This window comes from Scyliorhinus torazame, chromosome 3, assembly GCF_047496885.1.
Source record: "Scyliorhinus torazame isolate Kashiwa2021f chromosome 3, sScyTor2.1, whole genome shotgun sequence".
NCBI lineage: Eukaryota > Metazoa > Chordata > Chondrichthyes > Carcharhiniformes > Scyliorhinidae > Scyliorhinus > Scyliorhinus torazame.
Window position 1 is genome coordinate 293757377 of NC_092709.1, and position 24168 is coordinate 293781544.

Genomic DNA, 24168 nt, shown 5'->3' on the forward strand with positions numbered 1-24168 from the left:
GAGATCATAGAGTAAGTGACTTTCTCACTAGATAAAAAGCATCATTGGCAGCTAAATAGCTTACTGCCAAGCCTCCAAGACAGGATGTGGAGAATGGCTGGCATGGGGACACAAGAAGATATGGCACAGAAGGAGCTCAGTCAGCCCATTGTGCCTGTTGTAAGAGCTATCACGATAGCCCCTCTCCTTAGGTCTGGCCCCATACCGAATATTTATTACATTCCTTTTTGAAAGTTACTGTTGAATCTACACAATTTCATGCATTCCAGACCACAACAAATCGCGAGGCAAACAATATTTTCATATTGCCTTGCCAATCAACTTATTTGTGTCCACTGGTTTGTGACCTATTAATAATAATCTTTATTGGTGTCACAAGTAGGCATACATTAACACTGCAATGAAGTAACTGTGAAAATCCCCTAGTCGCCACACTCTGGCACCTGTTCAGGTACACAGAGGGAGAATTCAGAATGTCCAAATCACCGAACAAGCACACCTTTGTGCTGTGCATGGTCAGAATAAGGAGCTTGGCACCAAATTACAAAGCAGAACCTCAGAGGTCTGGATTATTACCTGAGCCACGTGCAAATTGGCATGGGATGAATCCGGTTAGGGAGATGAATGTGGCTGGAAAACTGCTGTGGGAGAAGTGGGTTCCATTCCGTGGGGCACTGGCACAAGTTCTGGGGAAAGTGGAATCAGTACCATTGGGACGGTCTACACCTGAACCATGCTGGGACCGGTGTTCTTGTGAGACACGTAACTAAAGAAGTAGAGAGGGTTTAAAACTAAGAAATGGGGGCAACAGATCAAATATGGGAAGATGTGGCAATTCAAAGAGTAGAGACAAGGAAAAAGAGAAAGTTATTAATATGGGAAATGAATAACAGATCGTGACAGGAAGGGACAAATCTAACAGTATCTCAACAGATGAGACTAGAGGTTATAAAAAGTATAAAAGGATAAAACTAAAGACTTTGGGCGGGATCTAACCAAGTTCGAACAGAGTCCATAATGACCACGTTTAGCTGGGTGTTTCCCAGCTATCTCGTTCTAATATGCAGAGTTGCCAGATAGTGACACACAATGGATGGGATGCAAATCGTGACATTTCACAAGATCTAACGCGATCTCGCAAGGCGTGACGATCTGGGTAGACCCCAGAAGAGGGATTTCCTGGCATCTACCGGCCATGCTGCGCTGCCTTTCGGGCGCAACACGGCCAGTAGATCGCACCCTTTGTACCTGAATGCATGAAGCATTCAAAACAAAATAGATACACTAAGAGCGTACATAGAAATAAATAAGTACAATTTCACAGCTATTAGAGAGATTCTCCATTATTGGGACTATGTCCCCATGCCTGCGTCAAAACAGTGGAGTTTCATGCCAGTTTTGGGACCACTAATTCTGAGCCCTGCAGGGGGCTAGCATGGACCCGGAGTAGATCTCGCAGCTTTTGCTGCAGATATGGGCCCCCGCACTTACGGGCGGAGGCCGTGCATGCGCACGGCGACGGCCTCCATCGGCCGCACCGTGCTCCATGGAAGAACCGGACCGCGGAGCCAGACTCAAGAAAGAGAGCCCCCCCCAAAATCGGCCACGCGCCCGATGTTCAAAACCTGCACAAGCACTCCCCGACAAGCTGGACACATTAGTTCCTTCCACGCCGTCAGGATTCGGCCAGTTGGGGGTGGAGAATTGCTGAGCAGGCCTCTGGCAATGGTCCCAGGAGGCGGCGCCGGTCCCGATTTCTTACGGGAACATCGATTCTCCGTCCCCACACCAGCCGCGATTTTAGCGTGAGTGTGCGGAGAATCCAGCCCGTGGTTGTAGAAGGTATGGATTCAGATCTGATTATTAAAATATACAATGGGCGGGATTCTCTGATCCTGAGGCTAAGTGTTGACACCATCATAAACGCCGTTGCGTTTCCCGGCGGCGTCAACATGGCCTCAGGAGCAGCAATTCTGACCCCTACAGCGACCCATGCCACTCCAGCTGCCAATCCCGGCGTCAGATGGGCACCGTGGGTCCGCGCATGCGCAGTGGGACCGGCGTGATTTCCACGCATGCGCGATGTCTCCTTTCTCCATGCCGACCCCGACGCTAGATGGTGTAGGGCTACAGGAACAAAGGAGGCCCCCAGCCGGTTAGGCCGGCCCGCCGATCGTTGGGCCCCGATCGCGGGCCAGGCCACTGCGGAGGCCCCCCCGGGGTCGGACCCCCCCTCCACCCCCACCGGCCGCCCCTGGATCCTTCCACGCCGAGGTCCCGCTGGCGCCGTTCTAACCTGGTCTTACCCAGCGGGTTTTTTTGTATGGCCACTCGGCCCATCCCGGGCGGAGAATCGCTGTGGAGGGCCCCGTAGAGCGGTCCCCGACCGGCGCCGCGCCGGCGCCAATGGTGCCGATTCTCCACTCTCCGGAGAATCGCGTCCCGGCGTTGGGGCGGCGTGGCACAATTCACGCCGGTCTCAGCAATTCTCCGGCCCGGCGTCGGGGTAAGAGAATCCCACCCAATACATTTAGGAAAGTCAGAAACCGAGGAAACGGTGGAGGGGTAATTCTGTTAGTTAATGATGGTAATAATCTTTATTATTGTCACACGTAGGCATACATTAACACAGCAATGAAGTTACTGTGAGAAGCCCCTAGTCGCCACACTCCACCACCTGTTTGTGTACACTGAGGGAGAATTCAGAATGTCCAAATTACGTGACAGCACATCTTTCGGGAGGAAACCAAAGCACCCGGAGGAACCTATACAGACACAGGGAGAACGTGCAGACTTCGCACAGACAGTGACCCAAACTGGAATCGACACTGGGACCCTGGTGCTATGAAGCAACAGTGCTAACCACTGTGCTACCGTGCCGCCCTGATATTAGCACAATTGGGACCAATTTAGCTCAGTTGGCTGTACAACTGGTTTGTGATGCAGAGCAAAGCCAACTGCGTGGGTTAAATTTACATACCAGCTGAGGCTATTCATGAAGACCCACCTTCTCAACCTTGTTCCATGCCTGAGGTGTGGTGACTCTCTAGTCAAAGCAGCATGGCAGGCCTAGTGACACAGTGATTAGCACTGCTGCCTCCCAGCTCCAGGTTCAATTCCGGCCATGGATGACTGCCTGTGTGGAGTTTGCACTTGCTCACCGTGTCTGGATTTCCTCCAGGTGCTCTGGTTTCCACTCACAGCCCAAAGATGTGCAGATTAGGTGTATAGGCCAAGCTAAATTGCCCCTTAGTGTCCAAAAGGTTGGTTGGGGTCACTGGGATAGATTGGAGGTGTGGGCTTAAGTGAGGTGCTCTTTCCAAGGGCCAGTGCAGACTCAATGGGTCAAATGGCCTCCTTCTGCACAGTAAATTCTATGATTCAATGATTCTTTGAAATCACCACCAGTCAGCTCTCCACCCTCAAAGGGAAAAGCAGCTCATGATCATCTAGGACTATGGCAACTTTACTTTACTTAGCCCAATGGAGAGGCGTGATCCAAGTTCAGGAATGTGGAAATGGTTTGGGGAGAGATGAGAAATGGCAAGAATCGCTTGTGGAAGTTGTGTCCAGGACCACAAACAGCCACCACATCATAGGGTGGATCATAAAGAAATAATGGGAGCTAATCAGGAAGACATGGCAGTAATTATGGGAGATTTTAATCTACAAATAGACTGGAAAAATCAGATGTAAGGTAACCTAGATGAGGAGTTCACTGAATGTTTTCGGAATCGTGTCTTTGAACAGCATGTTCTAGAGGAGTGGATATGAGTCTAGGTAACTATGAGGGCATTGAAGCTGAACTAGCTAAATTGACAAATTAGATTAAGGGATAGGTCAATAGAGATGCAGTGGTAAACATTTAAGGGGATATTTCAGAATGCATAGAATAGATATATGCCAATGAGCCCAAGGAACAGATCAGTGATTAACTAGAAAGGTTAAATATAGTATCAAACTTGAAGAGAACATGTATAATTGTGCACAGACAAGTGGCAGGTCAGAAAATTGAACAGAATGTAAGGAACAGCAAAGGATGACACAAAGATTAATAAGGAGGGGAAAATTGGAGTACAAGAGAAAGCTAGCCAGAAAAATAAAGCAGATGGTAAGAGTTTTTATAAATACTGAAAGAAGAAAAGAGCTGGGTGACATGGTGGCGCAGTGGTCACTGTCCATGTGGAGTTTGCACATTCTCCCCATGCCCGCATGGGTCTCACCCCCACAACACCAAAAGATGTGCAAGGTAGGTGGATTGGCCACGCTAAATTGCCCCGTAATCGTAAAAAAATAATTGGGTACTCTAATTTTTTTTTAAAGAAGAAAAGAGCTAACAAAGTGACCGCGTATCCTATAGAATGTGAGTCTGGAGAATTGATATTAGAAAACATGGAAATGGCAGATGAATTTAACAGGTATTTTGCATCAGAGTTACTGTAAAGTAACATCCCAGAAGCAGCTATAAACCAAGAAATGGAAGGGGTGTAAGAACTCAAAGAAGCGACAGTCACCAAAGAAGTGGTACTCAGTAAATTGTTGGAGTTTTGGCTTGACAAGAACCTGGGTCCTGAAGGACTTTATCCTCGGGTTTTAAAGAAGTGTCTAGTGAGATAGATAGTTTTAATTTTCCTAAACTCTCCAGATTAGATTGGAAGATAGCAATTGTAATAGCATTACTCAAAAAGGGAGGAAGACATAAACTACAGGCCTGTTAACTTAACAGCTGTCATGGGGAAAATGTAAGAAGTTATTATTAAATAAGTTAGAACAGGGGACATGGATAAGGTCAAGGTAATCAGGCAGAATCAACATGGTTTTGTGAAAAGAAAATCATGTTTAACCAACTTATTGGAGTTCTTTGAGGAAGTAACATTTGCTGTGAATAATGGGGACGCTGTGGATGTATTGTATTTTGATTTCCAGAAGGGATTCCATAAAGTGCAACAGCTGCCAAAGGTTATTGTGGAAAATAAAAGCTTATGTTAAAGGCGGTAACATATTGGCATGGATAGAAGATTAGCTGGCTAAAGGAAGCAGAGAGAAGGCATAAATGAGTATTTTTCAAGTTGACAAGTTGTAACGAGTGGTGTGTCACAGGGGTCACTGCTGGGACCTCAGCAGTTTACAATTTATAGAAATGAGTTAGATGAAGGAATCGGGTTGCCAATTTTGCAGATGACACAAAAATAGGTAGGAAGCTAAATTGTGAAGAGGATGTAAGAAAGTGACAAAAAGACATAGGGTGGGATTCTCCAGTCTCCCAGCCGCGTGTTTCTCGGCAGCGGGAGGTGGCACACCAATTGCTGGCGGCGGGATTCTCTGCTCCTGTCGCTGTCAATGTGAATTCCCAATGAAGCCACCCCTCCCGACGGGATACCCGTAGGCAGGTGTGTGCTGCCGGCAGGACCAAAGAATCCTGCCGAGAGAAGGGCCGGAGAATTCCGCCCATAGATCGGTTAAGCGAATGGGCAAGAATCTGGAAAACGGAGTATGGGGCAAAATTCTCCGTTATCGGCGGAAAGTCCGCCGATCGGCGCAAAAAACGGCGCAAATCCGACTTGTGTCACGTCGGAAAAATGGGTCGAAGGTCTCCGGCCCGAAATGGGCTAGCAGCGAGGTAACGGGATCCGCGCTTGCGCAGTGGTTCACGCCGTGCAGCGTCATACGCGCCGCACGGCGTGACGGCTCATAAGGCCGCGCTGCTCCCCCCCACCCGACCGCAACACCCGACCGCAACACCCGACTGGATGGCTGGCCGCTGCTCAGCCCCGAGGTTCGAGTCACGGGATGTGGAGGCGCTCCTGGACGCGGTGGAGCAGAGGAGGGACGCCCTGTATCCCGGGCACGGCCGCAGAATTGCCCCACGCCACAGCCGGCGTCTGTGGAGGGAAGTGGCAGAGGCCGTCACCGCTGCGGCCCTGACACCACAGACAGGCACCCAGTGCCACAAGAAGGTGAACGACCTCGTCAGAGCAGGCAGGATGAGCCTCCCCCATATCCCCCTCCCCCATATCCCCCCTCCCCCATATCCCCCATATCCCCCACTCCCCCATATCCCCCCTCCCCATACCCCCCTCCCCATATCCCCCATATCCCCCCTCCCCCATATCCCCCCTCCCCCATATCCCCCCTTCACCATATCCCCCCTCCCCCATATCCCCCCTCCCCATATCCCCCATATCCCCCCTCCCCATATCCCCCATATTCCCCCCTCCCCCATATTCCACCCTCCCCCATATCCCCCCTCCCCCATATCCCCCCTCCCCTATATCCCCCCTCCCCCATATCCCCATATCCCCCACCCCCATATCCCCCCCTCCCCCATATCCCCCCTCCCCATATCCCCCCTTCCCCATATACCCTCTCCCCATATCCTCCTCCCCATATCCCCCCTCCCCCATATCCCCCCCTCCCCCATATCCCCCCCTCCCCCATATCCCCCATATCCCCAAGTGAATCCAGCCCTAACCTTAACCTCTGCAATGCACGCGCAACCGATGGCGTGCATTCATATACCTGCCTAACAGTGTTGCCTTTTACCCCTGCCACCTCCCCCCCCACCCCACCCCCCCACAGGATAAGCTCGCACACAACAATAGGGAGCATGTGAGGACTGGAGAAGGCCCCGCTGATGAGAGGCCACTGACCGAACACGAGGAAAGGGCCCTGGAACTGGCTGGCGGACCTGAGGACCGGGAGGTTGCTGATGCAGAGGTCGGGGGCGTAGTAGCAAGTGAGCCACCGACAGCCCGTCCCCATATCCCCCCTCCCCTATATCCCCCTCCCCCATATCACCTGATCACTGCCTGATGTCTAACCATGCATGCTTCATTGTGTATCGCAGGACCAAACGTCCAGGCACCCATCCCCGCAGATGCAGACCGCCCGCAGAATGCCCCTCGGAGGCCACGGGAGACGGAGAGACCCGGACCCTCCAGCATGCGACGCCCGCAGGATGCCCCTCGGAGGCCACGGGAGACGGAGAGACCCGGACCCTCCAGCATGCGACGCCCGCAGGATGCCCCTCGCGCACCACGGGATGCGGAGAGACCCGCACCCTCCAGCATGCGACACCCGCAGGATGCCCCTCGCACACCACGGGAGACGGAGAGACCCGCACCCTCCAGCATGCGACGCCCGCAGGATGCCCCTCGCACACCACGGGAGACGGAGAGACCCGCACCCTCCAGCATGCGACGCCCACAGGATGCCCTTCGGAGGCCACGGGAGATGGAGAGACCTGGAGCAACAGGGAGACGACACCCCCGTCACGTGCGGGAGCGACCACCCAGCGACGAGGGGGGCAGCCACAGGCCCCCGTCACATCCGAGCCAGGACACCACTACCCAGGACACCACTACCCAGGACACCACAACCCAGGACACCACTACCCAGGACACCCCTACCCGGGACAGCACTACCCGGGACAGCACTACCCAGGACACCCCTACCCGGGAAGACGAAATACCGGACAGTGACTCAGAGTGGATGGGTGGAGACGAACCCCCACCCCAAAGTGCCATGGAGTCAGAGTGGGACGAAGAGCATGACACAACGCCACTGCTGTCACCAACACTCTCCACCATCGCAGAAACACTCACCTCGGTTGGGCACTTTAGTGATGAGGCGTCTGGTACACTCACTGGTGCGCACAACACAGCCGTCCCGGTACAGCAGGTGGAGGTAGGAGCAGCAGAGGGGCCGGGCGGTCGGAGGGCAGCCCAGCCCAAGCGAACATCTGCCGCCCAGATGGATCCCGGGTTCCTGGAGTTACCACACCCACACATAGATCCGATGCAACCACCGACCCGTGACGAGCGAAGAGGGTGACGGGCGGCTTGCGGCGGCTGCAGTCGCAGGTGGAGGAGTCCACCCACGTCCAGGAGCTGGGAGTGGTGCCGGTCATGCGTGCCACCCAAGCTGACACCGCACGGGTGGCGTCCGCGGTGGAGGCAATGGGTGCGACGGTGTCAGACATGGGGAACGGTTTGCGAGGCCTGGGGCTTTCCGTGCAGGCGGCGTCTGTGGCCCAGGAAATGGCTGCCCTCTCACAGGAGGCCATGAGCCAGTGCCAGCGCCAGATGGCAGAGGCGCTCAACGCCATAGCCCAGTCTCTGCAGGCCATGGCCCAGTCTCAGCAGGCCATGGCCCAGTCTCAGCAGGCCATGGCCCAGTCTCAGCAGGCCATCGCTGAGGGCCGGCGTCGCACTGTCACAGACAGGGTTTGCCAACCCCCTGGGCTCCATGGCTGCAAACCTGCAGACCCCTGTCGATACCAGCACGGGCCTCCAGGACTGGCAGCGCCAGATGTCGGGGGGGCGTCGGATGGCCAGTCCGTTTGCATCCCCCACCCATGTAGAGGCCTGGGGGCCATCGGGCACCCCGAGGGAGGAGGAGGTGGTGTGGTCCGTCCCGGCTCCCCCTGTAGGGGAGGTCCCGGTACACCGCGATACCTCGGACTCCCCCCCCTTCCGTCCCAGGTGCATCGGGTGGGCAACGGGCAGGACAGGCTGGGAGCTCGCCATCCCAGTCGCCCGGGCCGCAGCCTGGCCCATCTAGGCCAGGACGCCCCAGGAAACGGCCGCCAAAGGGATCCAGTGTCAGAGGGCAGGAATCACAGGAGTCCACCTCCAGTTCTGCTGTACCGTCTGGGGAACCACATAGACGTAGTCAAAGGGCCCGAAAGGCCAAACAATTAGACACTGAGTAAGTTGGCACGGGTGCAGGGCACAGGTGAGTTTTAGGGGCTAGGGCACGTGCATGAACTCCTTTGGTTATTAAAGTCAATGTTACACCTACAGAAGCTGCCTTTGTGCTCTGTCCAAAGCGTGCGGGGGTGTCATGTACGTTGAGCGCAAGTGTGTGTGTGAGGGGTGGTCTTACCTCAGCCCCAGGTGAGTCTGCCCCGTTCCCCCTGGGCCGCCATCAACATCCCCCCGGGCAGAGGACGGGACCGTGCGCATCAGTGTCACAGCCACATGCAGGGATGGTCCGGGTGGATGGTGGTACTGTGGCCATGGGTCAGACATAGTCCAACGATGTAGAGCCAGGAGCTCACCGCAGGGCGGGTTGTCATCATCCTCCATGGCCTGCAAGAGACACGCGTCCACCCACAACTGTGTGAGCCCGGCCCGTTGTGCCGCAGGTGGATCGGCAATGGGGGGGGGGGGTGGTGTGCATGCGGGTGGGGTGGGTGGGGAGGGGGGTGAGGGTGCTGGGTGGGTGGATGGGTGGGGGGTGTGGGTGGTCGGCTGTTGCCATGGTGTGCGGTCTGTGGCCATACTACCCAATTTCCACGCCCATCTAGTCAGTGAAGCGGGCGGCTATCAGTCTGTCCCATGCCCGCTGGGCCAGCCGGTAACGGTGGACAGCCACCCGCCTGTGTCTACCCAGTCTGCCCTGACCATTACCCCCATCCCCCTCATCTGGGGAGGACTGCGCCTCTTCCTGCCGCTCCTCCACTCCGCCCTCCTCTGCCTGCGGCACATCGCCCCTCTGCTGGGCTATGTTGTGCAGGACGCAGCACACCACAATGATGCGGCCGACCCTACCTGACCAATACTGGAGGGCGCCCCCAGAGAGGTCCAGGCACCTGAAACACATCTTCAGCATGCCAAAGCACCTCTCTATCACTCTCCTTGTCGCTACATGGGCATCATTGTAGCGGTTCTCCGCCTCATTGCGTGGCCTCCGTATAGGCGTCATCAGCCACGATCGCAATGGGTAGCCCCTGTCGCCCAGCAACCAGCCCCTCAGCCGGGGATGGTGTCCCTCGTACATGCCGGGGATGGATGACCGCGACAACACCGTCGTGTACACTGCCTGGGTAACGGGCGCAGACGTGCAGGATCATCATGCGGTGGTCGCAGACCACCTGTATGTTCATCGAATATGTCCCCTTCCTATTGGTGAACACGGCCCTGTTATCTGCAGGTGGCCGCACGGCGATGTGCATACCATCGATCGCGCCCTGGACCATGGGGAACCCAGCCACGGCAGAGAAGCCCACGGCCCGGGCATCTTGGCTGGCCCGGTCCACGGGGAAGCGGATGTAGCGGTGCGCCATGGCATATAGGGCATCTGTCACTGCCCGGATGCACTGATGCACCGATGTCTGCGATATGCCGGACCGGTCCCCACTCGGTGCCTGGAATGACCCCGTTGCATAAAAGTTCAGGGCCACCGTAACCTTGACGGACACGGGGAGAGGGTGTCCCCCGCCAGTGCCACGCGGTGGCAGGTGTGCCAGCAGGTGGCAGATGTGTGCCACGGTTTCCCGCTTCATCCGGAGTCTCCTCCTGCATTCCCGGTCCGTGAGGTCCTGGTATGACTGCCGGGGCCGGTACACATGGGGCGCCCTCGGGTGCCTCCGTTACCCTGGGGCAGCGACGTCCTCCTCCCCCTCCTCGTCCTGTCGGTCAGGTGACCCTCCAGCCTGGGCGGCTGCCGCCTGTCCCTCTGCGGCAGCCTGCGCCGCCTCTCTGGCACGCTCCTCCTCCTCCTCCTCCTCATCCAGGGCAACATAGACATGAGCGGCTGCCGCCACGGCGGCCAACATCGCTGAATGATCGGAAAACATGACGGCCTGGTGGGGGGAGGGGAACGACGACATGTCATCATTGCCCATATCCAATCCTCCCCCCAGCCTGGTGGCATGGACCGCATGGGTCCAACTGTTGGAGGCTGGCACCTGGCCAGGTGGACCAACTCACTTGCCCTCACATCCTCCTCCCCGGCACGGACCCCCCCCCCAACCTCCACCCCGGCACACACCCCCCCCCAACCTCCACCTCGGCACGGACCCCCCCCCCAACCTCCACCCCGGCACGGAACCCCCATCCCCCTCCCCGGCACGGACCCCCCCCCCAACCTCCACCCCGGCACGGGCCCCCAATCCCCCTCCCCAGCACGGACCCCCCCCCAACCTCCACCCCGGCACGGACCTCCCCCCAACCTCCACCCCGGCACGGACCCCCCCCAACCTCCACCCCGGCACAGATCCCCCCCCAACCTCCACCCCGGCATGGACCCCCCCCAAACTCCACCCCGGCACAGACCCCCCATCCCCCTCCCCGGCACGGACCCCCACCCAACCTCCACCCCGGCACAGACCCCCCATCCCCCTCCCCGGCACGGACCCCCCCCCCAACCTCCACCCCGGCACGGACCCCCCCCCAACCTCCACCCCGGCACGGACCCCCCCCCCCAACCTCCACCCCAGCACGGACACCCCCCCAACCTCCACCCCGGCACGGACCCCCCATCCCCCTCCCCGGCACGGACCCCCCCAACCTCCACCCCGGCACGGACCCCCCATCCCCCTCCCCGGCACGGACCCCCCCCCCCAAACCTCCACCCCGGCACGGACCCCCCCCCCCCCCAACCTCCACCCCGGCACGGACCCCCCCAACCTCCACCCCGGCACGGACCCCCCCCCAACCTCCACCCCGGCACGGACCCCCCCCCCCAACCTCCACCCCGGCACGGACCCCCCATCCCCCTCCCCTGCACGGACCTCCCCCCAACCTCCCCCCCGGCACGGACCCCCTCCCATCCCCCTCCCCGGCACGGACCCCCTCCTGGCACTCCCCCGGAGCCCAGCCCACTCTAACCACCGCCCCCCCCCCCCCCCGCCGCACACACACACACACACAACCCGAGACACACCTCTCCTCACGCATTCAGACTGCGGCCACGCCATCGCCTGCCCAGAGCCAACCCCCCAGGCCGTCACTCACCTCCACGCTGGTCGGCGTGAATCTGGAGCACAGGGTCACGCCGATGAAAAGGAGGTTTAATTTACGTCGACGTGAACGGTCATCACGTCGACGGGACTTCGGCCCATCCGGAAGGGAGAATATCGGCAGGCCGAAAATCGGCTGCCTTGCGCAGACCCGTGCCATTCTCCGACGGCAGCGGCGACATTAACGCCCCGCCGACTTTTCTCCCTTCGGAGACTTCGGCAACCGGCGGGGGCGGGATTCACGGCGGCCAACGGCCATTCTCCGACCCTCTGGGGGGGTCGGAGAATGACGCCCCATCATGTGGCAAATGTGAAATTGTCCATTTTCACAGGAAGAATGAAAAAGAAGCAGATTACCTAAATAGTGAGAGATTGCAGAGTTCTGATGTGCAGAAGGCTCTGGATGTCCTTGTGCCTGAATCACTAAAGGCCAGTCTGGAAGTAAGCAAGTAATTAGGAAAGCTAATAAAATGTTATTGTTTATTGTGAGGGAGGAGAATTGAATACAAAATTAGGGAGTTATGTTTCATTTGTAAAGGACAGTAGTGAGACCATGGCGCGATTGAACTAAATGGGATCAAAGTCCCATAGCGCCGAGAAACACAAGGCTATAAAAAGCAACTCGCGTTTGATAAGGGGCCTCAATGGGGAATGTGCGGCCGAGGACACATGTAGCTCAGGAGCTCCATTCGACCAACCTCCAAAATGTAGCAAGAGATCTTCGAACCCCCCGAAGTGATCCCCGAGTCCCTCGGCTCCCCCCAACACCCGCGCAAGGTACCCCTGGCCTGATCGCATGTGTGCAAATAGTGCCAGCTTGGCACCTTAGCAGTACCAACCTGGCACCCAGTATTCCATCAGGCACTTTGGTTACTTTCTGCATGAGTCCATAATATTAAATCTCTTTGCATCTCCACTGCTTCTAATTTCCCACTAGAAAATTTTCTGATCTTGCATATATTGAAATCCATTTGCCACAGTTGTTCCCAATAACTTAATCTGCTAAATGTAATCTTATGATTTTATTTACAGCCCGTACAATACCCCCTGACTTTGTGTTGTTGCCAAACAGGGATACGTGGTTCTCCATCCAACCATCATAAATAAATACAACAAATAATTGAAGTCCCGACACAAACTCCTGTGCAATGCGACAAGTCACAACCTGCCAATTATTATCCCTGCCCTTTACCCCTGCTCTCTGTCTTCAGCCACTAAGCCAATGTCTCAATCGGGTTAATAGTTAGCCCTCAATTCCAAGGGTACTATAAGAAGTACCTTGTGGACAATCCACTGTCCACTACTATAGTCACCTCTTCAATAATATTAATTATTATTATGGACAATCCACTGTTGACCACTATAGTCACCTCTTCAAGAAATTCAATCAGGTTCAACAGGCATGATCCATATAGAAAAGCAAAGTATTGTAGATGCTGGAAATACTCAGCAGGTGATACAGCTTTTGTGGAAAGAGATACAGCATTCATGTTTCAGGTCAATGAATCAGTAGAACTGGAAAAAGAACTGGAAAATGTAGCAATGCAACATGTTTTAAGCAAAGCCAGAGACAGGAAGGGGAGGAAAGAACAAAAGAAAAGAGACTGGATTATCCGCCCCGCCGCAACCCATTTCTGTTTCACCCCGCCGGCGAGATGCTCCGTTAAGCCGGCTGGTCAATGGGGTTTTCCATTGAGGGGCAGCCGCACGCCGTCGGGAAACCCCCGGGCTGCTGGCAAAATGGAGCATCCCGCCGGCGGAGAATCCAGCCCAAGCTCTGTGATAGGACGGAAGCGAGGTTAACTGGCAATAGGAACGATGGTGTAAGACAAAGGAATGTGCTCATGGAAAAATAAAGAAACAAATTAGGGGAATTTTAACTTGCTACCCTAATCCCAGTAGCAAATTTGAAGACAGTGGCATTTAATTGCGTGAGAAGGTAATGGATGGGGACCTGTCACCTTCCTGCCTCTGGCCGAATAATTCTAGGTTGGGACGGCTGTTCCTGAGCTAATTAAGGCCTTTAAGTGGGCAATTGATGATCATTGAAGAGCCTCAACACAGGTACTTGGGCCGGGATTCTCTGGTATCCGGCGGGCAGGCTGTACCCGCGCCAAAGAGTGGCGTGAACTACTCCAGCATCGGGCCGCCCAGAAGGCTGGCGCTGGAGTGATTGGCGCTGCGCCAACTGGCGGCGAAGGGCTTCCGCCGGCCGGCGCGAGTTGGCGCAAGCGCAGGAGCGCCAGCGTGTTCCCAGAACCGCTGCCGTGATTCCGGCGCATGCGCAGGGGGTTTCGTCTCCGCGCCGGCCATCGCGGAGCTTTACACAGGCCGGCACGGAGGGAAAGAGTGCCCCCAAGGCACAGGCCCACCCGCAGATCGTGGGCCCAGATCGCGGGCCAGGCCACCATGCCCCCCCCCCCCCCGGGGCCGGATCCCCTCGTGCCCCCCCGAGGATTCCGCAGCCCCCCCCTCAGAGCCAGGTCCCGCCGGTATAGATCTTGTGTAATTCACGCCGGCGGGACTGGCCGAAAATGGGCGGCCGCTCGGCCCATCGGGGACCGGAGAATTGCCGGGGAGGCCACTGCTAACGTCCTTTATGCAATTAATGGATTGCGACACCTCTGAGTTGCCATTAATCATGACTGTTTAAAAACCTGGCCCAACTCCATGAATATTGCGGAGCGGAAGGATATGCCTATCTCTGCATTGGAGCCAGCCTTTTGACCCCAACTACTCTGCACAATTTAAAGACACTCCAGAAATTCAGACAGCCCAGGAAAGGAGTTGGAAATCCCAGAATTGGGACCCGCCTGCCATTTCAAAAAACTATCAAGTCATCCCAACTTGACGAAAATCCAGCCCTTGGTATCCGAATAACCCATTCAATTTGAAATTGCTCTTTTGAATTAATTTCTGGAAAAGGTGTTAAGTTAACAGCAGTCTGGAAGGTTCATTTTGTTGCGTCTTAAGACAGGGGAGAATTTCAATCCACAAGAGAAGTCAGGCGATCTTCGGGAGGCCATCATTTTGTCAACATTTGTAGTCAGTTTAAAATATAAAATGAGTTTGAAATTTAGAATATACTGGGACATGACAGTAGGATCAGACAAAAAAACCTTCTTTGACCTATTTGATTTAATCCTTTTAAAATAGCTACCCCCATCCTGCTGTTTCTGGCTGTTTCTTAAATCAATCATATGCCTTGACCTCAATCACCCTTCATGAAAATCTATTCAATTGTATAAAATGTCCCTTCACAATGCTAAACTCATGTCCTGCAATTACATAGTATTTGAAAATGATTGGTCTAGGCTTTTCCAGTGTACTTTTATGAATTGCTTCTGTGATGTTCCTTTCAATGATATGGGCCGGGAGTCTCCGAAATCACTCCAAGTGTTGACGCCAGCATCAAAACCGGCGTGAGCGACGCCGGCGTCAATGGGCCTCCAGCCCCAGGCATTCACCCCTCCCTTAGGGGCTAGTACGGCGCTGGAGTTCTGTGCGCTCAAAAGCCGGCGCGACACGGCCGGCGCGGGTCTGCGTGTGCGCGCCACGGCCACGGTGGGTTGCGGTCTCCGCGCTGGCCCCCGGGCAATATGGCGGAGCCCTACAGTGGCCTGGGGCGGAGGAACATAGGCCACTCCCCGGAATTAGCCCGCCCGCCAATCGGTAGGCCCCAATCGCAGGCCTGGCCACCATGGCGGCCTCACCCGGAGTCGCACCCCCCACCAGGACGGCCCCTGCAGCCAGAACTCCGAGGTACCGCTGGGTTCGGACCATACATAACCCACACTGGCGGGACTCGGCGGGCACTCGGCCCATCGAGCGCGGAGAATCGCTGCGGGGGCAGCTTTCAACGACCCCCGACCGGCACGGCGGCAACCCCGCGGGCACCGATTCTCCGGTCGCCCGAGAATCGGCGGCCTGGCATCGGAGCAGCGTACCGCGATTCTCGCGCCCCCCCCCCCCCCCCACCCCCACCCCGGCGATTCTCCGACCCGGTGCGGGACCGGAGAATCCCGGTCATAGTAGCAAACGCAGATAAGAAAAAAAACCAGTGTAACCTGTTCATTAACATTTTTTAAAGTCTTATGGTGTTCACTTCAACACCAGGTGATGTGGAGCTCAGATCCATCTGCCAAAGTTGGTATATGGGGCGTCATTCTCCGACCCCCCGCCGGGTTGGAGAATGGCCGTTGGCCGCCGTGAATCCCGCCCCCGCCCCCGCCGAAGTCTCCGCTCCCGGAGATTGGGCGGGGGCGGGAATCCGGCCGCGCCGGTTGGCGGGACCCCCCGCTGGATTCTCCGGCCCGGATGGGCCGAAGTCCCGCCCAGGAATTGCCTGTCCCGCCGGCGTAAATCAAACCTGGTATTTACCGGCGGGACCAGGCGGCGTGGGCGGGCTCCGGGGTCCTGGGGGGGGGCGCGGGGCGATCTGACCCCGGGGGGTGCCCCCGCGGTGGCCTGGCCCGCGATCGGGGCCCACCGATCCGCGGGCGGGCCTGTGCCGTGGGGGCACTCTTTCCCTTCCGCCTCCGCCACGGTCTCCACCATGGCGGAGGCGGAAGTGACTCTCCCCACTGCGCATGCGCGGGAAACTGACAACGGCCGCTGATGCTCCCGCGCATGCGCTGGGAAACTGACAGCGGCCGCTGACGCTCCCGCGCAAGCGCCGCATTTCCGCGCCAGCTGGCGGGGCAACAAACGCCATTTCCGCCAGCTGGCGGGGCGGAAATCCCTCCGGCGCCGGCCTAGCCCCTCAATGTTGGGGCGAGGCCGCCAAAGATGCGGAGACTTCCGCACCTTTTTGCCGGCGCGATGCCCGTCTGATTTGCGCCGGCTTTGGCGCCAGTCGGCGGGCATCCCGCCGTTGGGGGAGAATTTCGCCCATGTTTTGTCACTTCTGCATTTAGCTCCAAAAGGTGGAAAATGTCGTAAGAACAGAATAATCCAACTGGATAAAAACTGTTGCAACAACAACGCTTAACTACAAAAGACATGGGAAAGGAAATTTGGGTTTTTCCACGAGAATGAAGTCCAAGGAGGGATAAAATAAAACTATCGTCAAAAAATATTTCCAAGTAGTCTTGAAAGAGAACATGGAAGGAAAACTTATATCATCCATCAATTATCTTATTAGCTGAAAGCAAAATATTAACCACGATTAAGAAGAGGACAATGAAGCATGACTGACAGACTCACAGCTGGATGAAGCCATGCTGAGGCAAAAAGCATTAGGGGACAAGCAATGAGGAAAAATGGAGGGCAAGAGCAATTCAAATTTTACTCCAGTGCCTTGGTTATTAATTATTCAATTTCCAAGATGGCCTAACTGATCTTTGAAATGCTGATTTTGAGCATTTAAAACTCACAAAATCTCTAAAGCAAATGCAGCAATCACAGAATAATACAATTCAAGAGAGGCCATTCAGCCCATCAAGTCTACACCGACGCATGAAAGACACCTGACCCGACTACCTAATCCCAATTTCCAGCACTTGGACCATAGCCTTGAATGTTATGGCATGCCAAATACTTGTCCAGGTACTTTTTAAAGGATGTGAGACATCCCATCTCTACCACGCTCCCAGGCAGTGCATTCCAGACCATCACCACCCTCTGGGTAAAAAAGTTTTTTTTCCTCAAATGACCCCCTAAAACCCCTGACCCTCACTTTGAACATGTATCCCCTCACAACTGACCCTTCAACTAAGGGGAACAGCTGTTCCCTATCCACCCTGTCCATGCCCCTCATAATCTTTACACATTGATCAGGTCTTCTCTTCTCCAACGAAAACAACCCAAGCCTATCCAACCTCTCTTCTTAACTTAAGTGTTCCATCCCAGGCAACGTCCTGGTGAATCTCCTCAGCACCCCCTACAGTGCAATCACATCCTTCCTATAATGTGGTGACCAAAATTGCACACAGTACTCCAGCTGTGGCCTCAGGAAAGCTCTGTACAACTCCAACATGACCTCCCTGCTTTTATAATCTATGCCTTGATAAAGGCAAGTGTCCCAAATCCCTTTTTCACCACCTCATTAACCTGACCTTCTGCCTTCAGAGATCTATGAACAAATACATAAAGGTCCCTTTGTTCCTCGGAACTTATCAATGTCAGGCCATTCATTGTCAAATTACTCCTTCCAAAGTGTATCACCTCACACTTTTCAGGAATAAATTCTATCTGCCACTTTTCTGCCCATCTGACCATCCCGTCTATATCTTCCTATAACCCAAGGCACTCAAGCTCAGTGTTAGCCAGCCGGACAATGTTTACGACACCAGCAAACTTACTGATCCTACCCCTCACTTAGTCATCTATGTCGTTTATATAAATGACAAACAATAGGTGACCCAGCACAGATCCCTGTGGTATACTACTGCATGCTGGCTTCCAGTCACGAAAGCAGCAATCTGTCATCCTACAACTAAGCCAATTGTGAATCCACCTTATCAATTTACCCTGTATCCCATGTACATTTGCCTTCTTTATAAGAATCATAGAATTTACAGTGCAAAAAGAGACCATTCGGCCCATCGAGTCTGCATCGGCCCTTAGAAAGAGCACCCTACCTAAGCCCACTCCTCCACCCTATCCCTGTAACCCAGTAACCCCACCTAACCCAACCTTTTTGGAGACGAAGGGCAATTTGGCAGGGCCAATCCACCTAACGTGCACTTCTTTGGACTGTGGGAGGAAACCGGAGCACCCGGAGGAAACCCACGCAGACACGGGGAGAAAGCCCAAACTCCACACAGACAGTGACCCAAGCCAGGAATCGAACCTGGGACCCTAGGGCTGTGAAGCAACTGTGCTGACCACAAGTCTCCCATTTGGGACCTTGTCAAAGGCTTTGCTGAAATCAATGTAAACTACATCAACTGCACCACCCTCATCTACACACCTGGTCACATGCTCAAAAACCTCAATCAAAAGTTGTTAGGTATGACTTTCCTCTGACAAAACAATGCTGACTATCCCTGATCAAAGATTGCCTCTCCAGGTGGAGATAGATTCCCTCCTTCAGAATTTTAAAGGATGTGGAAGTGCCCACTTACATACAGGACTTCCACTGGCAATGAGTGAGAGAAGCCTTTGATTTTCAGCTTACTTTATTGACACTGCAAGAAATCAAAAAAAAATCAATAATAAGTTGTTTTCACCACTATTGGTTGCTGCCTTTTCTCTCACTTCACTCACAGGAGTAAGAGTAAATTTCTGTGAGATTGATTTATTTTGGCAGTTTATAATGTCATTTAATAGAACTACCAATCACTTCCACAGAGTGGAGACAATTTGTCTTCCGTATTCCTACATTGGTATGCTTAGAAGCATTTTATCTAACCTCATGCTATAACAATGCACACAAGACATACTATTCCCTTGAAATGCTGAGCTGTGATCATTGCAGCTTAAATCACATGAGCCTGGTAGTTACCATTTACCTTTGCAAATGCTGATATTACATCCCTCAGTTCTTATAACAGAGGCATTAACTTGTTAATTTTACGGCAGCAGTAAACAGCACACTAATTTACTAATATCTGGTTTGATTGTACAAACCTGCCATTTATAATTCTTGGACGAGACACTTATCACCAGATTTGTGAAATCATACTATTGATGGAAGTCTTGCTAACCAAAAGCACACTTCAGGAATATGGACAGGTGTTCCTGTGATTTTCTGTTCATTAATGTGAAGCACATGCCTGGATTCCCCATTCTTGCTTCAGCAGGATTGCTGCTCAAGGCAAAATTTCATAATATCAACCGTCTACTGTCAGACTTCCGGTTTGCCATAAGTGAAATAAAACTGCAAGCTCTTTAGATGTCTTTAGCAGCGCTATTCCTATTTCGACAAGGGACACAGGGTGTGATTGGCCATGTCCCGCCGGAATTGGGTCAGGACAATGAGCAGAATCCAGACTTGCATAGTTAAGTGTGCAGTTAACCTCACTTAACTATGTCTTTGCCAGAACTAACTAGCCCCCGAATCTATTGGCCTCGCCGAGGAGACCTCAACCGGGCGCCATTTAGCACTCCACAAATGAGGACCAGGTAGTTCAGCACTTGAGGGGTCTCCCAGGCAATCAGAGGCCCCCGGGGTGGCTGGCCTCTTGGCAGAGTGATACCCTGGCATGCCGATGTTACCTGGACACCCTAGCAGTGCCACCGAGGTGCCAGCCTCGCATTACCAGGGTGCTCAGGTAGCACTGCCGGCTTGGCTCGGGCACTGCCAAGGTGCCCAGGTGGCATTTTGCCCCATCTGGGGATTGCGCACGGGGTGTCCTGCCCTTATGAGATGGGTGCAAGGGGGCTCAAGGACCCCAAAACAGGTGAGTTGGGGTGTTGATGGGGCGGTGGCTGGAGTTGCAACATACCAGAGATGACAGAGAAACAGGAAGAAGGGCGCATCCGAATGAGCCTAAGGTTGTACCATATCAAACCATTTGGCATTGCAAATGCATACATACCAGGATTTGGGCTGATATTGTCTGGGCCCATTTCACACAGAAGCTTTACTGCTATTACCTTTCTAGCTAATTAGAAGGACAAAGGCAACAGATGCATTGGAACACTATCACCTGCAAGTACCCCTCCAGGCCACATGTTGTCCTGCTTTGAACATACATTGACATTCCTCCATAGGCATGGAGGGGTACCTAGCCACCACTAGCCACCACTTTGAAAGTATCTTCACCACATGGATTGCAGAAATTCAAGAAGGCAGCATTTTCTCAAGGACAATTAGATGTTGTATGTTGGCTTTTACTGGCTAACGAATGGTTGCAGATGCATTGATGTCTGAACAATAACTGGTTTACTCTATGAACATAACTATTTACAGATAGACAAAATTGTAGGCATTACTCAGTCTAAACCAGGAGCTTGCAGACTCCTAGTCATGTGACACTCTTCCATCATCATGTGGGCAGTACTGTTTCCCCAGTCCCACACAGCCCAGAACACTCTAATACCACACTCTGGATGGATTATAAATGCTGGCCTTGACAGAGATGTTCATATCCAACGAAAAGGAATTTTTAAAAAAGCAGAAGGATCCTGCACTCCCAATGGGAATTATTTGCTTTTAAACAAAGTGTTTGGCAAACTTTTTCCTCAAGCGGACAAGTTAAAATGTGATCAAAAAACAACCTGCTTCTCGCACTCTTCTGATTGGACAATAATCTTCACCAAATATTCATTCTGCAGCTGTGAATCCAGACAGTGGACAGACGATTCGAAAACACTGCCGTCAAACCTGGTCCGAATCCCGCCCAGTATTCGAACACAGGCACAGCCAAGAGGGAATACGGCAATCAGGAGTGGCAACCATGGCCAATTTGACCCATCCCTAGCTTAGAGGCGCTGAGGCTAATTGTACCACCATTCTGGCTGAAACCAGTTAATTCAGTGCAGTCAGAGAATTAAAGCTATGCCCTTTCTGGTCTCCATAGTTCAGCTACTCACTGCGTTAGACAGCTGAGTCATGAGGTAAACCGAAAAATCTTTTCATAACAATAGAACTGCTCTATTATATTTCTCTCCCTTTTAATAATACGGCAAGAGTGATTTACATAAATTAGCATAATGTCATGTTAATTGAATACAGTGTGAACTCAACAGGTGCAGAGCTTAGATCCATCTCACATCTAACTCACAGCAGACTGCTAAAAAAAAAATTACAGGCCATCGTTATCGTGCCTCATAATAAACATGAGCGGTGCTTGGGCCTAGCGTGATTTATAACCGTCATTTCAGAACAAACAGCAGAAAATCACAAAGCAACCAATAAATATCTATTATTGTCACTTAGGCGTGTACAAGGTTTAATCTATCAGAAGAGATGCTCATGGGTGAGTTGTTGAGCTGAGATATCCCTTCATGGACAGCACCAGGTTCCAAATTAGCGGGGGTAACTAACAAATTTGTTAATTGGGTTTTAATAACAGCTAACACAGCAGCTGGATCAGACTCTGGCGCATGCTCAGGAGATTAGCTCAAGGCAAGTCATTAGTAGCTTTAGATGAACTGAAACCTAAAGATTGGGATTGGGGGTGAAAGGAGAGAAATCAGTTTGTTCCCAGCCTGCATATTTCAGTAATAAGATATAAATTTTAAAAGAACATCTCAGCCTATCACTCCCCCTAGGATTTCACATGAATTCCAGTTTTGAGGCAGTTATTGAAGAGGCTACGTGAACATTTTGGGCCTGTAAATTGAATTCCTGAAGTCTGTTTTTTTTAATAACAGAAGGTTATTTTTCTGAATTGCTTGTGAAGGCTGTGAGATTGTCAATGTTACATATATGGAGAATAGTTTTACATATTTAAACAGGAACAAAATAAAAACCTCACCAGTACAAGCACTGAGTTGAACATCATTAGTCCGTCAGTACAGAAAAGGGAACGTATTTGGATGAATGAAAGAAAAACTTTTAAAATGTTGGTAAATGATTACTCACGGATTCGAACAATTGACAAGTGTGTAATCACAGCTCTCTAAAACAGGACGCTGGAGAGATGCAAGTTGCATAATCGTGATTCAAGCCTCCATTCTCCCTTTCCTCAGGCTAGTAGATGCAAGATACACATGTTAGGACAGCACGTGCTGCCCCCATTCTGTTCCCACACTAGCAATCGCCTGTTGCCTGATGTGCCTTTGCTGTCACACATATCCACGTACAGCATCGTCTTTTTGGCAATGAAGCAAATGAACAGCGGTGGTTATCCCACCCAAACAATGCATGCTTTTCCCATTTCATTGGTGACATCCAAGTTTCAGAGAAACCTCTGTTGATTAAATGAGCTAATGGGATAGTCAGATATTTTGAAGTGCTGTAAAATGACTTGCCATTATGTTCAGCCAACCTCGGTCCTTCAACATTTCAAAGTAAAGCAATTACATTTCAGAATTTGCAATGTTCACTGGGGTCCACAAGCAACAGGTTTGTAAATTTTTGGTATAATCGTCAGTTTTATTTGGCACCGGTTGAAGCACCAATGTCAAACATGCACTGTAATCGGGTGTGCATGGCTGTTAACTGTTTCTCATTTACCAATTTGTATATTTTGTTCCAATTGACAGAGAATCACATTATTTATAATCAACGACATTAGGATTTAAAGTTTTGATTGATACAATGGGATCTGCCAGCTGATCTTAACATTATAAAATACTGTAATTATTGAAGAGTGAAGTTGAGGACCCTGCTGCCCACTGCTGTCCAGGCAGCTATACCAATTCCCACAGAGTGGGCGTGCTTCAGCAGAATTTGACTTAGTCTGCTGAACGGCACATTTAGTGAGGTGTTTCTCGGCGCCTGCAGCTCAGAGAAATATCTCACTGCTTCACAGCATTTTGCCTTTTTGTTGGTCTCGGGGAGATTCTCTCCACCAAGGCCGCACTTAGAGGGATTTCCTACTGCCGAGCACCTCGCAGATCAGGGCGCCATTTTGGAAGGCTGCCCCAATCTCCCCCTCTCCCCCCAGTTTTTGGCCTGTCCCTCACAGGTAGCACAGTAGCATTGTGGGTAGCACAATTGCTTCATAGCTCCAGGGTCCCAGGTTCGATTCCGGCTTGGGTCACTGTCTGTGCGGAGTCTGCACGTCCTCCCCGTGTCTGCGTGGGTTTCCTCCGGGTGCTCCGGTTTCCTCCCACAGTCCAAAGATGTGCAGGTTAGGTGGATTGGCCATGATAAATTGCCCTTAGTGTCCAAAATTGCCCTTGATGTTGGGTGGAGGTGTTGAGTTTGGGTAGGGTGCTCTTTCCAAGAGCCGGTGCAGACTCAAAGGGCCGAATGGCCTCCTTCTGAACTGTAAATTCAATGATAATCTATGATTAATCTAGGACAAAGGTTCGGCACAACATCGTGGGCCGAAGGGCCTGTTCTGTGCTGTATTTTCTATGTTCTATGTTCACCTCTAAACCTAGGATAGGCCCCAGGAAACCCCCTCACCCCCTCCTCTATTGGTAAGACGCCTCCCACCCCCCACCCCACCCCCGGGTCCAATCCCCGACAGTGCCAACCTGGCACCCGGGATCTGCCAGCCTGGCATCCTGACAGTGCCTGTCAACATGGCAGTGCCACCCTGGCAGTGCTTTGGTGGCACTTCCATGGTGCCTGGGTGGCACTGCCAAGGTGCCAGGTTGGCATTGCTAAGGTGTCCAGGTGGCAGGGAGCCAGCGTGTCACCGTGCTCTGTCCCCGACCACCCGGGGGTCTCCAATAGCCTGGGAGACACCCCCACAGGTGCTGCTACGATTGGTCCACACTTCTGTGGACCAGTACTAAACAACACCTGGCCGAGGTCGCCCAAGTGTGGCTGTTGAGTCCCGGGCGCCAGGTGAATCCGGCATCAGGGTATTTAAACGAGCAGTACGGTGCATTTAAATATGTTGGTGAGGGTGAGA

At 53.1% G+C, this 24168-nt stretch overlaps 1 protein-coding gene across 1 annotated transcript in view; it reads right to left on the reverse strand.

Moving 5' to 3' along the window:
• Window positions 1-24168, reverse strand: part of dcc (DCC netrin 1 receptor) — a 1735814-nt gene that overhangs the window by 1276049 nt on the left and 435597 nt on the right. The window lies entirely within an intron of this gene.